The sequence below is a fragment of the Hippopotamus amphibius genome, chromosome 5 (genome assembly GCF_030028045.1).
Source record: "Hippopotamus amphibius kiboko isolate mHipAmp2 chromosome 5, mHipAmp2.hap2, whole genome shotgun sequence".
Taxonomy (NCBI): Eukaryota; Metazoa; Chordata; class Mammalia; order Artiodactyla; family Hippopotamidae; genus Hippopotamus; species Hippopotamus amphibius.
In genome coordinates, this window is record NC_080190.1 from 52,568,231 (window position 1) to 52,584,499 (window position 16,269).

At 52.9% G+C, this 16,269-nt stretch overlaps 1 protein-coding gene across 2 annotated transcripts in view; it reads left to right on the top strand.

Moving 5' to 3' along the window:
* GRID1 (glutamate ionotropic receptor delta type subunit 1) overlaps positions 1–16,269 on the top strand; it is a 655,245-nt gene that overhangs the window by 185,884 nt on the left and 453,092 nt on the right. The window lies entirely within an intron of this gene.

The following is a 16,269-nucleotide window of genomic DNA, read 5'->3' on the forward strand; positions in this document are numbered from 1 at the left end:
AGCCAGCAGACAATTGGATCTCTCTTTTCTCCCAGTGACAGGGCTTGCGATGTACTGCACATATTTCCTCGCTAATGGAGTTTTGTTGCTGCTTCAGGATGGTAGGATTAATTCTAAATGTTTTCTGAGGTGCTTATTTCCTTCTAAACTGGAAATCACTAGGATCGTGATGAAAACTCTGACTCAGAATTGGAATCTGCATCTCCAATTGCTCTTGTGAATTTGGGGGAAAAGGCAGCTGTGGGTTATGAAAGAGCCCATTTGGTGCCCAGAGCAGAGGCTGCGTGGCTGCTGCTGTGGAGAATGGCAGGCCGGCCACCCACGCGGAGCCGTGGAGCTCGATAATGTGGGCCCTGAGCCGTCGGCTGCAGGCTGGGGTAGCTCGGTCTTAGGGTCACGGTAGGGCAGTCCCCAGCCTTCAGTGCACTGGACAGCCCATGGTGCTGGTCTGGGAGGGGGACACTGGAAAGAGTGTGGGTTTAACTGTTGGTTTTCCTGGAAGGCAAAGGGGGCTAACAATAATGAGGGCGTTCTGTGTGGCAGCCACGTGCCCATAAAGCAGAGAGGCTAAGGGCAGAGGCTTTGGAATGGTGGCTCTAGCACTTACCATTCTTGAGTCTCAGTTTTACCATCTGTAAAGTGGGGATGATAATAGAACTGCCCTCCTGGGGTTGCTGAGGTGAGTAGATGAGTTATGGGGAGCACAGGGCTAGACACGGGGCATAGTGCCTGGTGCACTGCCAGGATGTCCCCCACGGTCACTGCTCCTGGGGAGGGCATGGTGGGCAGAGGTGTGTCCTCCAGGCCAGCCCGTGATGGGAGCCCTGCCAGCCCTTCCTCTCTAGCTGCACGACCCAGCTCCAGTGTGGGCTTCTGCTTCAACCAGGAGGCTCTTCTTGGATGTGGACTTCCTCTCCTGGACAGAGAATTGCCTTTCATTAGTTAATGCGCACATTTCCCCCATGATGCTTTATTGAGCTGCTGTTATGTGCCAGGCTCCATGCTTGGAGCTCAGGATGTGCAGCGGTGAATCAGATACTCAGAATCCCTGACCACTGGCCAGGGACACCTGCTGCTGCTGGGATGGGCCCCCCGGGATATCGAGGCCAGCCCAGAGTCAGGCAGGAGTCAGGGGGCCTCCTGGAGACCATGGAATGGGGTCTTTGGGGCTCGATGTTCTGGTGTGTTCACTTCTCTGGGGCAGCAGAGTGGGGCAGACTGCCCAGGTCAGCCTCTATTTCTTGAGGGACTGAAGCTCTCTGGGCTCTGATTCGCTCATCTGTAAACCAGGAATACTAATACTGCCTTCGCAGGCTTGCTGTGAGGAGCTCATGCATCGGAGCGTGTGGGGCCAGTGCACAGAAGGTGCTCCGTGGCTGGTCTTTGACCCTCTCCTCCCCGACCCAGTGCTCCTGGCAGGGAGGATGTTTGCCTTTGGGAGGAGGAGCGGGGGTGGCCTTGGCCCTGGCAGCCAGGTTTCTGTCCCCGTGGCCTGCCCCCTGGCATTGATCAAACTGTTAGCCCAGTTGTCCCCATCCTCCTTGGAGCCCTAGAGCAGCCCTGGCATTTCCAGGACCTTCCAGAGGCTGGTGATGGATGGTGCCGTGGTCCAGGCCTCGCCTGTGGCGGGCCCAGGCGGGGGTGGGCATGTGATGGATCAGCCCGAGGATGGCATTTTGGAAGGAAAGTTCAGATTATATTTCAGGATAATACGCTGCCTCCCCTGGCCCCCACCCTGGATCCCATTTGTAATCTGGCCCAAGAGGATCTGGCAGGAGTTAACTAGCTTGTGATGGATGGGCCGGCGGTTCTATTAGGCCTGCAGATCCTGGCTCTTAATTAACATAGATGCGAGTTTAATTTGGGGGTTTAGCAGGGCTGCATGGGGCCACAGAAGCCCTTTGCCACCGGTGCTTGCTCCCAGAATGGCCTGACTGCCTGGGCCAGGATGTCCAGCCGTCTCACCCAGACTTGTAGAGCTCCTGGTCTCTGTGGCTGGCCCCATTATGACTGATCTCTGCTATCATCTTGCTTTTATTACTAAAGTGAGGTGCCCTCCAGGAGGCATGGGGAGGCTCTAGTACAGACACCTTCCGGAGGGGATCAGCTTCCGGGCCCAAGGGAGCGCGGGGGAAGGCCAGGGTGAACAGAGGGTACAGTTCTGGTCTCCTTCCTGGCGTGGCTGTGGTTTCTGACCATCTGTGTGATGTTAGCGGAGATGAAATGCTGGTGTGTGTGTGTAAGAGAGTGAGAGAGCATTGTGCGTGTCAGTGTGAGTGTGTGAGTTGAGTGGCGCTGTGTGAGTGTGTTGGTGCAGGTGTGTGTGTGCATGTGCGTGGGTAAGCATGGGCGCAGATTTGAGTGCGTGAGAGTGGGGGGTGTGAATGTGCTTAGGGTCGTGAGCCCTGGTGTGCTGGTAAGTGTTCAACAACTGGCTCTCCAAGGAAACAGAAAGCCCTGCCTTACAGTTTCGCTGGTGTCCGGGGTGTAAATACTTCTGTGGTGACTGCTTTTGAGAGTCATGATATCACTGAACGTGGAGTTGGGAAGGGGTGATGCACCATTAAGTGGTATTTCAGACACAACAGACATTAGTAGCTCCATGAACATAGATAATAGTAAAATGTAGCAAAATAATTAGGAAGTGATGAGCTTTGTGTATTTGTCAATTTTGTTTGTAACGTAATTTGTTTAATTATACGTTTATGTAATTTAATTTATAGCGGCTGTGTTCGATAACTGGCTCACAAAGTCCCTGAGAATTTAACCACAGCCTCTCATGAGATGGTACAGGCGGCTTCCAGCACGCCACTGTATGAGTGCGTGTGTGTGGAGTGAATGTGAGTATGTGAGTGTGTGTGCGAAGGTGTGGGTGTGAATATATGAGTGTGAGAATGTAGGCATGGATACAAGTGTGCCCACTTACAAGTGTGAATATATAAGTGTATGCAAGTGAGTATGTGTGTGTATATGCACAAAAGTCAATGAGTTTTAAAGGACAAAATCTGGGGGAGGCTCCAGCCCAGCGACCTGGAACAGCAGCCCAGGAACCAGGAGGAGAGAGGCTCAGAACTGGGGGTGAGTGAGGCTCGCAGGACAGCAGAGCCTGGGCGGGCCTGTCCCCATCAGCATCCCAGATGGGAGGTGAAGGAGGGGAGGCGCGCCTGTGCGCCCAGCATAGGCCTGGGGCCGAGTGGCTGTCTTTCCAGCACTGAGCCCCCCGCCCCCACCCCCCTCCTGCATTTCTCCTCTTGGTTCCCCGTCTACCAGCCTGGCAAGCATAACCCGGCCTCCCTCATATTTTATTCCTCCTTCACCTTGTTTCTCTGCAGCCAAAGGCCCTCCCTTCACCCCAGTGCTCCTGCCCTTGTTGTGCTTGGGTCATGGCCTTGAGATTTTGATGGGCTATGGCCCTTTGCCCTCCAGGTCATGCCCACTCTTACAGAGCTGCCAAACGAATTTTTCAAAATCAAACCCTCTCTCCCACCACATGGTGTATCCACACTGCTCTCTGTGGTCTGCTCTGACTTGAACTCCAGCCTCATCTATACGACACCCCTGGGACCCCCCACTCAGCTGCACTAAAGAGGGTCCTGGCGATGCCATGGGTCCATCCACTGCCTCCGGACTCCGGCTCAGTCTGACACCTAGCTCCGCCTCTTCCCTATCGCTCCTGAGCAGAGGACTCCTGCCCTCCTTCCACCTGGTAATGCCCACACTCCCCCCGCTGCCGCCCTGGTGCTGGCACAGGGAGTGGTTCCTAGGACTGGTGTTCATGCATCTCTCCCTCCACTGTGAGGTCTTTGTGGGCAGCGATCCTCCCCAGCCTGGCCACCCTCTGACACGGGGAGGTGGGAGGCTCTGTCCATGGTGCCTGCATGTGGGCAGAGCCCGGTCCTTCTTCAGAGGTGGCATTCGGAGGCCCCCAGAGAGGGGAGGTGACATCTGTGAGCTCCTTGCTGCACTTCACTCCCAGCTCTCGTTGGCACTGCCTCTTCAAAGGCAAGTTCCAGAGGAAACAAATTAAATCTGAGTAAATATCAGAGAGTAATTATGTAAATTAAATGCATAAGTAAAAGAACATTTGTCATGAGGTCAGCAGAGAGCTGTGAAGACAGAGGTTTCCTGTGTGAAGGCCTGGGAGGAGCAGGAGGGGCGGGGTGGTGCTGGAGGTGGCGTGGAGGCGGTGGTGTCCCTGGTGAGGCAGGCCCACCGTTCCAAGCTCTCCCACACGCAGACTGCGGCTGCTGGCACCCCTCATCCTGCTTGCCCCTACAATGATCCTACTGCATAGGAGGCGTCACCCTGCCCATTTTACAGAGGTGGCAACTGAGGCTCTTCAATTCTCTCCAACCCAGGAGGCAGAGCCCTGCTTTGGAAAGGCCCCCACAAGAATTGGGCAGCAGCTGCTCAGGCCTCCTGGCTCCAGCCGTGGCGGGCACTCAGGTGCACACTGGGGCTCTGGCTGCCTCCAGAGCAACTGACTTTGCTGCCCCTCGGTCCCTCAGTGGGGTTGGGGCCACAACCCTGGTCTCAGCTGACCCGAAGGCCATTCTGGTGCCCTTCCTTCTGTCCTGCTGCTTTCTGGCCAGTCCCAACAATGCCACCATGGCCATCTCCCTCAGGGGCACGTCAGGCCCCACATCCCTCATGGCCAAACAGAGCCATCAGCAGGTCCCCCAGGTGGGCTGCTGGGTTCCACGAGGCCCTTGATCCTGCTCTTCTCTTGGCCTGAAGTACACTTCCCTCTCTTGTCTACTTGGAAAAGACCACTTGTACCCACAGGCTCCAGCTCCTGGGCTGAGCTGTCTGAAGGTTTCCTGGAGATCTTTCCTCCCTCGACACTGCCTGGGGAAAGAGACTGCTTCCCAAGGTACTTCTCGTGGGTCCTAGCACATCTTCAAGCATTGCTTGCATGTCTGTTTCTACTGAGCTCCTTGTCTGATCCGTCTCTCAAGGCTCCACAATGGTTATGACACAGTTGGCCCCAGACATTTGCTTGCAGAAAGCCCGAGTCAGGGGCCAGTCCCATACCCTTGGCACTGGGAGGTGGGCGGCTGCTGCTGGTCCTGGGGCAGCAAGAATTGGGGTCAGCAGGCGGAGTCCCTGGGCATCCCCATGGGCAGGTTTGAAGATGTGGAACCCGGCCCAGGGTTGCTTCCAAAGCAGCCCAGTGGAGCTGCCATTTCCAGGAGCGTGGGCTTTCCCCCATAGTGATAATCTGCAGAATTAATGAAGACGCTGCATTTCACTGTGTAATGTCAGTTATTAATACTGATTGCAAATTAACAGCTGGTAATAGCATGCATCACATTTCCATCTTCTTGCTGTTCCTAAAAGCTAGACTCCAGCATTTGACCAGCATGCTGCGTGGTCTCTCTGGAGCTCTATGTGCTTGAAATGACCACTCTCTAGGCCTGGGCAGGGGTCTGGGAGAAACCCTGGCCACAATCATCAAGTCCCATGCCTTGACGTGACACAGAGCGGAGCCTCTGACCGTGTACGGCTCTGGGGTTGAATCCCAGCTCTGTTCTGAGGCAGGGGCTAATCTGTGAAATGGGCATAATCTGGTAATTCCCTAGGGGTGCGTGAGGCTCAGATGAAGTGTGTGTGACAGGCAGCTAACTCAGCATCTGCAGGAGGTCGGGGGCTCTGACCTGCCTCCTTCTCATCCCTTCCCAGGTGCCTTTGGCTGATTGGTGAATACAGGTAAAGAGCTCTGACTCCGGCATCAGAGATGTGGATTCGTTGGTCCAGACTGGATTCATCCAGTCCAGAGTCAGTTCTGCCTCTAATGGGCTGGATGACTTTGGGCCAGACATCAGGGTGTCATGGGGATTAAATAAGCCATGTGCAAAATGCTTAGCACGGTGCCGGCACAGAACCAGGCCTTAATAAACAAGTGCAGTGAGGATGATTCCATCTTCCTCACCACGTGGCATCATTCCCGTCATGCCACGGAGGGAGGTCATTTGTCTGTGGCATTGTCAAAAAGCAAAGTCATCGTTTTTGTGTCGCCTTGGAAATTCAAACATGGCTGTTTTGGGTAAACACTTGGAAATTACTTTTCCAGATTTGCTTCAGGATCTTACTTAAATTAGAGAGGAATCCAGGAAGACATCCAGAAATTTCTCAAAGCACGATTGTGGGTTGTTCCTCTTGCTGGCTGTGTGGTGTTGATGGAGGGATTCAACTTCTCTGGTTTCAGTGTTCTCGTCTCTGAAATGGGATGGTTGTCCCTTCCTCACAGGCTGTGGAGAAGGAGAAAAATAAAGGAAACATCTAAGGCTCTAGCACCTACAGGAGAGGGAGTTCTGGCTGTGGGTCTGCTTGCTGGGCACCAAGGACCCAAAGGCGTGGGGTGGCCTATTGCAACTGGTGGCCAGTCTCCTTACGGATCTTGTGCTCAGCCTCCTCCAGGTATGTCGAGTACGTCCAGTGGAGTCTTTGCTTCCCTCCTGAGGGGACTGTTGGTGCAAGAATGAAGCCTGTTGAGAAATGCCATTCTGATGCCTCATCCTGAAAAGATGGCAACCAAAGCTGTAGGACTTTAAGCCCATCCTACAAATCTTGGAGGAAGAATTGCTAAAATCAATACCAAATACCTAGTAAGTGAAAGATGACAGGAACATCAAACTTTATTTGTGAAAATTCTAAGAATCATTAGTGTATTATGGATTCTTTAAACATATGATCTCCCTCAGTTGATGGAAGGGAATTGTAAATCAGAGGGACTATTTATTGCAGTGGGAATAGGGACCTGCCAGATTAAAAAAAATATATCGGAGGAGCCAGAGATTTGAAACATGAAAGACAGTAGCAGATCAACACCGCAGAATTTTATCCAAATATTGGAACCCAACTCGGAGCAGAAGTTGGTGAAGAATTATTTTATAAACCTATTTTCATCATAACATGTGTAAAATGCAAATTTTGATCATTATGTAAATTAGTTACTTGGTGTAATTTACTTAATTCAAAGCACTTAATGCAGCGTGGTATGTTTTTTCCAAAGTGCCAGAGTAGACGTTTATTTTAAATTGTTTTTAATCTCCATCTTCCAGGCTGATTATTTAAAATGTTTTTCCCTTGTGTTTGTTTTTTAAATGGAAAGGAGCAGAGTCTGGGGAGCAGGGAACATATTATGATCACACGATGCCCTTCTTTGCCAGGACTCCAGGCAGCGGGTGTGAGTCGAGCTCGCCCATGGACCCCTGTGTCTGAAATGACACGTGTGTGTGCACACACCATGTAAATGTGCTCACAGGAATCATCCAGACGACCCTTTCTCCTTTACAGAATCTGCTCACGTATAGTTTCGTGGCTTAGTATGAGACCTGTTTGAACAGAGGGCTCCTGGATATTATTGGCCCCTATTATGGGCAGAAATTTGGTCTCTTTCTCAGAGAGGTTTCAATGACAGACCTTCCCCTTCAGTCACTTTACAACTTTGGAATTTCCATTATCACAGAAGGGAGAAGCCGACCTTTTTAGTCTTCTATTGTGTCACCCGATTGTCAGGATGGCACCTCCCTTCTTGATGAGCCTCTGGAATAAGAGAGATGATTTGTTCATTTGGGAACCTTTTTGGGGGGGCGTTTCCAGTGCTGATGAGAAGGTTGGAAGGGAGCTGACAGTCACTGAACATCTAGTTTGCTCTGTGCCAGCAGTAACGTATGCCTATCAGTGACAGATTCTAGTGTTTCTAGGAGGAAGGTTGAGTTAGCTCTGTTTGCAGATGAAGAAATGGGCTCAGAGAAGTGGCTGCCCAAGGTCACCAGGTTAGCGAAGGGGGCATTCGAACCCATGCCTATGCTTATTCTGTGACCCCACCCTGGGGGGCAGTGTGGCCAATGGGGCTGCTCTGTGTGCCCCTCCCCAGGCTGCATCCCAGGTCACCATGCAGAGGGTGTTCTGGTATTACTTAGGTGTGGACAAGGCCAGCAGATCAGGAGACAACTTCCGATGAAAGGGTAGTTTGTGACAATTCCCAGGTGGAGGGGGCATGCCATGCCCAGGGGAAGCGCCAGGGTTGATCAAGAGGCAGGGGAAGAAGGAAAGCTGTGGGCAAGAGCCCTTCATGTGCTTTCTGCAGGAGAGAATGGGTGAGGTGGGGTGAGCAGGCTTTGGAGCAGCTAGTTTGAATAGTTTTGGCAGGCTCTGGGGCACAGGGCTGTGCCGAGATGTCTGGTGCCTGGTCCTGGGGTGACTGGAGTAAGTGGATAGTGGCTCAGATGTGTGAGGCGCATGGAAGGGATGGTTGGGTGTGGGCCCTGGAGTGGTTGGTTTGCATATGAACCGGGTGCTCTGGGGCGAGTTGTTTACTATCTCTAGGAATTGATTATCCCTTTGAGGGGCAGTCCTCCAGGATCAGCAAGGCCCCAGATGTCAAAACATCAGAATACTGAAAATAAAAGACATGGTTGATATGGAGAGCAGGGTTTTTTGGCGGGGGCGGGGGCGGGGGGGGGGTTGGGGATAGGAGGTCATTCTGGAGCACTCCCAGGGCCAGCTGGGCAGCTGAGATTGTGACCAGGACAGGGAGGCCTCCTTCCCAGATGAGAACCTGAAGCCAGCCCCTGCCTGGGCCCTGGAGGGCATTTGCTCTGGGGGACCGTGTCACCTCATGACAGAGAGAGGCCTTCATCCTGCTTTACTGAGAGCCGGCTCGGTGTGCCCCATCTGTGCTCCGCTCTTTGCTGACCTCCTCTGGGCCTGCTTTGTGACCACCTGCCTCCCATAGCGATGGCCTTTATCACACCCGCACTGCTTGATGATGCCTCCATGAAGTGCATTCTACACATGGAACACCTTCTGGCGCATGGGAGATGCTCAGTGAAAGGCGGAGCAGAGCCACTCTCTGCTACGGGCTCAGTCTTACGTGCAGGACTGAGAGCTCCTTGAGGACAGGGCTGTGAAGTTTTCAAATTCTGCTGTTCCTAGAGCAGTGCTCAGGAACTATTTGAGGAAGGAGGGAGGGAGAAGAAAGGGAGGGAATGCACAGCTGGGCAGCTGAGTTATGGGAGGTGAGGCACCAAATGTATTCTGAGCAGAGGGAAGGGGTATCACTTTGGATTGAAGCCACAGCCGGTGGGTCTTTGTGATCTCTTTTCTTGCAAATGGTGGCTGCTTCCTCCCCTGCAGACCCAGCCTCCATCACACCCAGGTTCTGCAGCTGTTACATGAATGACAAGGATGGTGCTGGGGAGGGGAGTGAGCAGTAAAGGAGGAGAGGAGCCCGGGCAGAGGTCTTGGAAATGAACTTGAATTTGGGCAAACCTCTATCTGGGAAAAAATTTGAACTATGTATTTGGGGGCCAGATAAGAAAGGAGTTAAAAAAAAAAGTCAGTAGAATGAAAGTTGTGTCTCAGCTTTTGGAAAATTTGCCAATAATCCCCAAACACTTCTAACTGTGAACTTCTGGGTGTGAGGTGGCAGCCTTCATACATATACATGTATATTACAGATGGTAAAATATTCTTTATAAGTACTCTCAGTGCTTGGACATTTCTTGGAAATTGAAAATAGTATGGGAAGTAATTTGAAATGTGTTCTTTCATTTCAATTACTTTTCAGAAAGTATTTAAAATACCCATGACTATATGATTTTTTTTTTTTTGTTGTTTCAGAAGGAGTAGTGGGATAGTTACAGCCCTAACCTTAGATTTGGGGGAAAATTCTCTCCCAATTTCAATTTCTTGCTTAGTAGGGCTGTGCCTCCATCAGCTGCAGGACTATTGTGTGGTTGCTGAAGTCACCCTGGGCTTCAGGCTGGTTCTTGCTTTTGTTTAGTTTGATTCCGCCGACTTTGGCTGTCTGTGACTCTGTGCTTGGCACTGAGCCTTGGGCTTGAACAAAGAAATGAGAAAGACCTGATTCCTGCTTCCCAGGACCTTGAGCTATGAAACTTCAGGGAGGCATCAATTCTGCTTGAGGATCTGAGATGGCCTGGGGGGAGGTATGATTTCAGCTCAGTTTTGATGGAAAGGTAGGGTTCTGTAAATTTCAAATTGGGAGCATCTAGGCTGAGAGTATGAGTGCATGTATGAGGGGTGTGTGTGTGCGTGTGGGGTGTGGTGATGTGTGGGATGTGTGTTTAGGGGGATGTTCAGGGAAGGGCAAAGAGCTTTTTATTCTGGAATTTGGGTGCATGGTTTCTGGTGGTGGTGGTGGAAGTAGGTGATGGTGATACACAAGCAAAAATAAAAAAAAGCTGTTAAGACCAGAGAGTCTCTTATGTATCAGGCTAAGGTGTATGGAGTTTATTTATGTACAACGATAAAGTCTCTACAAGGCTTATTGTTTGTTTGTGATTGATAGATCCTTTTGAGGATATTAATTTCTTGGCAACTTTCAAAGAAATGTGTTATTCATGGAAGGTTTTAGAGGAGAGCTGTATCATGAGCAGATATGAACTCTGAAAACATCCTGGCAGAAGGCATTGGTGGGGAGGACCCAGGGTCAGGGGTACCTCGTAGGAGGCTGTGGCAGAAGTCCCAAGAAGGAGATGATGGTGCCTGACCCTGGGAAGGGATCGTGGAGATGGGCTCATGATAGGATGTTTAGGATAAGTGGAGAGACCTTGGCCAGCCTGGGTGTCTGGTATTGATGTTCTCCGAGCCCAGCTGATGGGTGATGCCAGAGGGAAGCCCAGGAATGTGGGGATGTGAGCAGGAGTGAGTGAGGGGAGGGGATTGGGAAAGAGGTGGGAGCAGAAGGAGCACATGTGTGTGTCTGGAGGCCCAAGGAGGAAAGAAAGGGCTTCAGGGATGAACGGTCACAGGCTGGGTGCTCTGGAGAACCCATGGAAAACGAAGAGAGAGGAGGGTCCGTGTTCGTTGATGGCTTTGGCAAGAGCTTTAGAGCAGTGTGGTGTGGGTGGCAGTGGGCAGAGAGGTGAGTGCTGGAAAGTGCCACAGGGTGCTTGGGCCCAGCATTCGGAAGCTGGTCTGTGGAGGGGAGGAGGGATGGGGCAGAGGAGGCCCAGGGCTCGGGCACTGGGGACGCGTGTGCTCACCTCCTCCACTGCTGGTGGTGGGGACCCCAGATTCCTTCCCTGGCAGCTCACAGTTCTGGTCCTCCCTATTCCTGGTCCCTGTTGTGGGTGGGCAAGGCCCTTCTTCATTCGGTGTTCCAGATGCCTCATTCTGGAAATTTCCATGTGCTGTTTTGTTGTTTCTTGGGTCAAGAGTGTTTTCTCCTGGGCGGTTTCCAGGGCTGGCTCCTTCCCCCCGGTGCTCCTCACAGGGGCCTCTCCCACCCTGATCCTCTGCAGTTTCCTGCAGCCCAATCTCTACTTTCTCCAGCACTCGCACCACCATTGGAAATTATCTATTTAGCACGGTGTTTATTTGTTTCTGGTCTGTTCTCCAGCCCCTGAAATGTAAGTCCCATGCCAGCGGGAACACCGTGGCCTTATTCATTCTTGTTCCCCAGCCCCTAGGAGAGGGAGCAACACAAAGAAATCGCTCAGTGAATATTGGCGGGAAGAAGGGGTGCATGAAGGTCAGTAGGACGGCTCTGGTATTGCAAAGACTTCTGATGACCAGGTCCTTGCGAACCCAGAGGGTGGGGCAAGGCAGCTGAGGCCCGTCCTGGGGCATCGTCACATCAAATTCCTCACAGGAATGCACTCGCCCCTGTTCCCTGAACTGCTTGCTCTCTCTGGGGACCAGGGTGCCTTTCCTGGGAGCCTCTCCCCATCATCCCTGGGGGTGGCCGATGCCCTTGTTCATGGTGCGTGCCTCCCTCACCCCCCTCGCCACCTTGGAGAGCTGTGGGCCTTTTTGCCTTCTCCTGCCCTTTCTGGGCTGGGGCTGATGCGAGGCCAACGGTGGCCCCCTCATCTCCCTCTCCAGTGGAGAGGGGTCTGGGTGGAGGAGCTGCACTCGTGCAGGTAGGTTGGGCTGGCCAGTCTGCACAGAGAGCTCCCAGCAGAGGGGCCTGGGCCAAGGTCCGGAACTCCGTAGGGGCCAAGGGGCTCCTGGGAGGCCTGCTCTGCTGTCCCAAGAGCCGCCTCATCTCTGTCCTTAGACTAACTTCTTGGGGAAGTCTCCCTTTCTGGGGAGCAGCAGTGGACAGCTGGCTTTCTTGGGGAATGGGGGTCAGGTGGCGTTACAAACTCAGTCTCTTGTAGGGAGGAAAGGACTTATTGGAGAAGCAGACTTCCTTGGCCCCATCCCTGGGGAACAGGAGGGTGGCAGAGTTAGCTTGGGCTCTTGACTCTCATTCTGTGCTCCCCCCCCCCCCCACCAGCTCTTCCCAAGTGCAGCTGAATAAGACCTTCAGAGGCTGAGAGCTGACCTTTTCAGCCGAGTGGGAGCAGGCGGCTGTAGCCAAGGGCTGTGGTCCCTTGGGAGCACTGCCTTCAGCCTGCATCACTTATTCCAGGTGTGAGGAGCCAGCCGCTGACAGGGAGCTTAAACTCTCTCTGACAGCTCAGTTCCATCAGGGGCTGTCCGAACAGAAGGCAGAATTGCAGCAGCTGAGGGCATGCGGGAGCTCTGAGGGCTTGTGTTCTCTGTGTGTGCATGTCCTCGTGTGCACTTGGGGGTCCTGAGACAGTTGCCGCCCTCTACGGCACTTCCTGTTCTCTGAGGAAATGAAACAGTCCTGTGGGTTGAGATGAATTTAGGCAGGGGACCTCAGGGAAGAAACTGAAGGGGACTTCTCCCCCATCCTGTGAGGACTGACCATGCTGGCGTGATGCAGGAGGTCTCTGGACCCGAACCACACTCGTGGACCTGCGGGCACACACGTGGAGCCACGCTGGAGCCCTCTCTGCACATGCGCTCGTGTAAAGGTATAGAAAGCACGACTCTTCAGGTGTGGCCAGTCTCTGCCACTTTAAAGACTTGCAATGGCCTTGAAAGGTGCCAGAAGTGGAGTGGCAGCTGGTAGGTGGTGGATTTCAGAGTGCTACCTTCATGCATGTCCCACCAGCTGTGCTCAGATCTGGGTCAGAGCCAAGGCCACAGAACACTGAACACAGTTGGTGTCCAGGCGAAGGGATAGGGCTGCAGAAGCTACCAGTGTCCTCACCCCAGGACAGGCTTGGACTTAGCTCCATGTGGGGAAGCTGTGTGTTGGGGTGGCTTTTTAAGATACAGGCCTTGCTTTTCCATGAACTTTTCGTAAGGCAGATATAATGCATCTGATGAACTTGGTTTATCAGTTAGTTATTGCTGAGAAAAAAACCATCTCCAAAATTAGTGGCCTAGAACAATAGTTATTTTGTGTGTGTGTGAGTCTGTAGATCACCCAGGCAGTTCTGCTCTGGGCTCACTGGTGCATCTGAACGCGGTTGGCACGTAGCTGGGGGTGGCTGCCTGGTCCACCTGGTTCTTCTTCACCTGTCTCTGCATCCTCCTGGAGGCTAGCCCAGGGCTGTTCTCATGGCAGTGGCAGGGCCCAAGAGTGGAAACAGAAATGCACACTTACTCAAACCTCTGCTTATACCAAGTCTCATGGGTCAAAGCAGGTCACGTGGTTGAAGCTGGAGTAGGAGCTGGAAGATTCTTCAGAGTGACAGGGCAAGAGGCATGGTGATAGGGAGGCCTGAATGCAGTCATCTCCCATATTTGGGACCATCATTTACACTGGTTAAAAGACAGTTTCTCAGGCAGACCCTGCACTGGAACTTCCTCTGATGGTCCATCATATATGATCTGTATTTGTGCTATTCAATATGGTAGCCACCAGCCAGATGTGGCCATTGAGTGCTTAAAATGTGGCTAGTGTGATTGAGGAACTGCTGTATGATTTTATTTAATTTTAATGAAATTAAGTTTAAATTTAAATAGCTACAGGTGGCTAGTGACAGCCAGATTGAGGGGAAACCATCACGGGCCGTTTGGGCACAAGTTGTTGCATGCCTGGCACAGGAGCCCGCTGCTGGTTTGGGCACGGGCGTCTGCCCGGTGCTAAGATGTTCCCAAGCATACCCTTGGCATGTGTGAGTTGTGCTGTGCTCAGGAGAGGGGGGCACCACTGTTGACACCAGCCCTGAGTTTTTCTAGTTGAGGTGTTGCACTTCTGCTCCTTGAGCCACCTCTGCCCATTTGCCCTGCCATTCCCTCTGATAGGTGATGAAGCTCTGAAGAACCTCTTCAAACTTTTCTTTCAAGAGGCTTTAAGGTTATAGATCTCTAGGGGCCCAACCAGGCTGATGGGGACTGCATGGCCTCTCTGGGGTCCAAGGAGTGTTGACAACATGGAACCTGTGTGTGGTCCTACATCGGTCACCACTGGGGGAGCCCTGGGGCTTGGTGCAGAGGGCCCATCCTGCTTCCTGGCACCTTTTCCTGTCTGATTCAGTGGGCAGAGCAACACTGAGACTCCTGTGCTTCATCAGGCAGGCAGCTCTGGGCACAGGTTTGTGCTCCTGGGCCCAGGCTGCGGATGGACTAAGCTGGCTGAGGTCATGGCTGGACTTGAACACAAGGACTTGAATATTGGTCTCACATTTGTGATCTCTGGAAGGCCCCCTGGGGCTCTCATTTAGGCCCTGCTATGCCCTCCGTTGGACCATTAAGAGGTGGGCTCTCCGTGCCTCCCAGCTGCAGGCCCCTGAGATGCAAGCAGGTGGTACCTTCCAGAACTGTGGTTCCGCACAGTCGTGTGAAAATGGTAGTCAGGAACTTTCATTCTCCGTTTATAGATGAAAACACTGAGGCACAAAGTGGATGGATGATTTGCCCAAGTGTTTAAGGAACTGTACTAAGTCCTAAGTGTCTGAGTCCGTGGCAGGTACTCAGACCCTATTCTCGGGCTTCCGCCTGTGGTGGGACTAGGCACCCTTGTGCACATTCCCCCCAGCACCCCAGTCATGACTGCTACGGGGCTCTGCTCTCCCTGGCACTGTGCTTGGTCTCCGTGGCTGCTCTTGTCATATCCAGCTGGTGAGCTGACCTCCTGACAAGATGGGCAGTAAAGGGACCACTGTAGCAACTTGTATGGTGCCTGGCACGTGTAGAATTCAAGAAATTTGTGGAATGGGCATGAAGTGAAAGTTTGGAAAAGGAACTGGTTGGGAAAAACAATCAGGTTGAATTAACGCTGTATACTTTGAACTTGATTTTGGGTGACTGGATGGGCCAGGGTGTGCCTGGGGAAGCCCATGGGCATCACAGGCACCAGGAGAGGACGGTGTGTGTGATATGGACGGGCTCAGTGTCCTTTGGAGGGGGTGGCTCAGGTGCAGGGCCTGCCTTTGGGAGCTGGAGTACAGATATGGACCAGATGAAGGGAACATCCCAGGCTTGAATAAGTGGCCTATGCATTGAGACTCTGGGCTGCAAGTGACAGAAATCCAGCTCAAGCTGCCTTAGACAGGAAAGGGTATTCTTTGGCTCATGAAACTGAAAAATCCAGGAGAAACAGGCTTCACAGGTGGACCTGGAGGGTTAAATGACATCATCAGCCCCGTGCCCCACTCTCGGACCTGCTTGCTGCCTCCACTCTCGGGCAGGTCTCCTTTTGGAGAAGCCAGGTGGCTGCCTCTAAGAGATCTGGGCCTTAGTTTAAGAAAAATATCCAGCAGCCCTGGCCATCACAAGAGTAGGTTTGCATTTACATGCAACATACCTGGGCCCCAAGCTCCTTCTGGGCGTCTGCTCCCTGGTAATTTAGTCCCGCTTCCCATGCTCCCCTCCTGCCGTGGGCTTGCATCCTGCCCCCTTGGTGACCGCAGTGGAAAGAGCAGACCTCTCTCCTAGATGTTCCACCAACGTGTCAGGGTGGTGCTCAGTACGGGACCATCCTGGACCACCTGCTCACCCCTGAGCCAGTTAGGATGTGAAGTTCTTGTTGGACTTGGGGTGAGATCCCCCCAGCTGGAAAAAGAGTGGAGGAGGAGAGTTCTCTGGGAAAATCAAGTCCCCGGAACAAGACAGAGTCCCAAGCCTCAGGGCTGGGGTGTGAGGGTGCAGGCTGTTCAGTCTCAGGATTGGGGCAGGAACTGAGGCTGGGCCAGCTCTGGCCGGGGCAGTCAGCGGCCTTAGCTCACCACTGAGGGTCAAAGAGTCACAGCCCTGGGGAGCAGAGCCAGGTGGAGGGAACGGGGGTCCAGGGTTAGGGACCACCATCACATGTAGCAACCAGGACAGAACTGCCAGAACCTTCCCTCCCATTGGGTGAAAGCAATAGAGAGAGAAAGGGAGCTTACCCTGCAGGACTCTTTCTGGCCACAGGACCTGTCGAATGGCAGAAAGTTCTCCCCACAGTGGGAGACACTTACCCAGGGGCTGGATGCTGGTGGGGGACGAAAT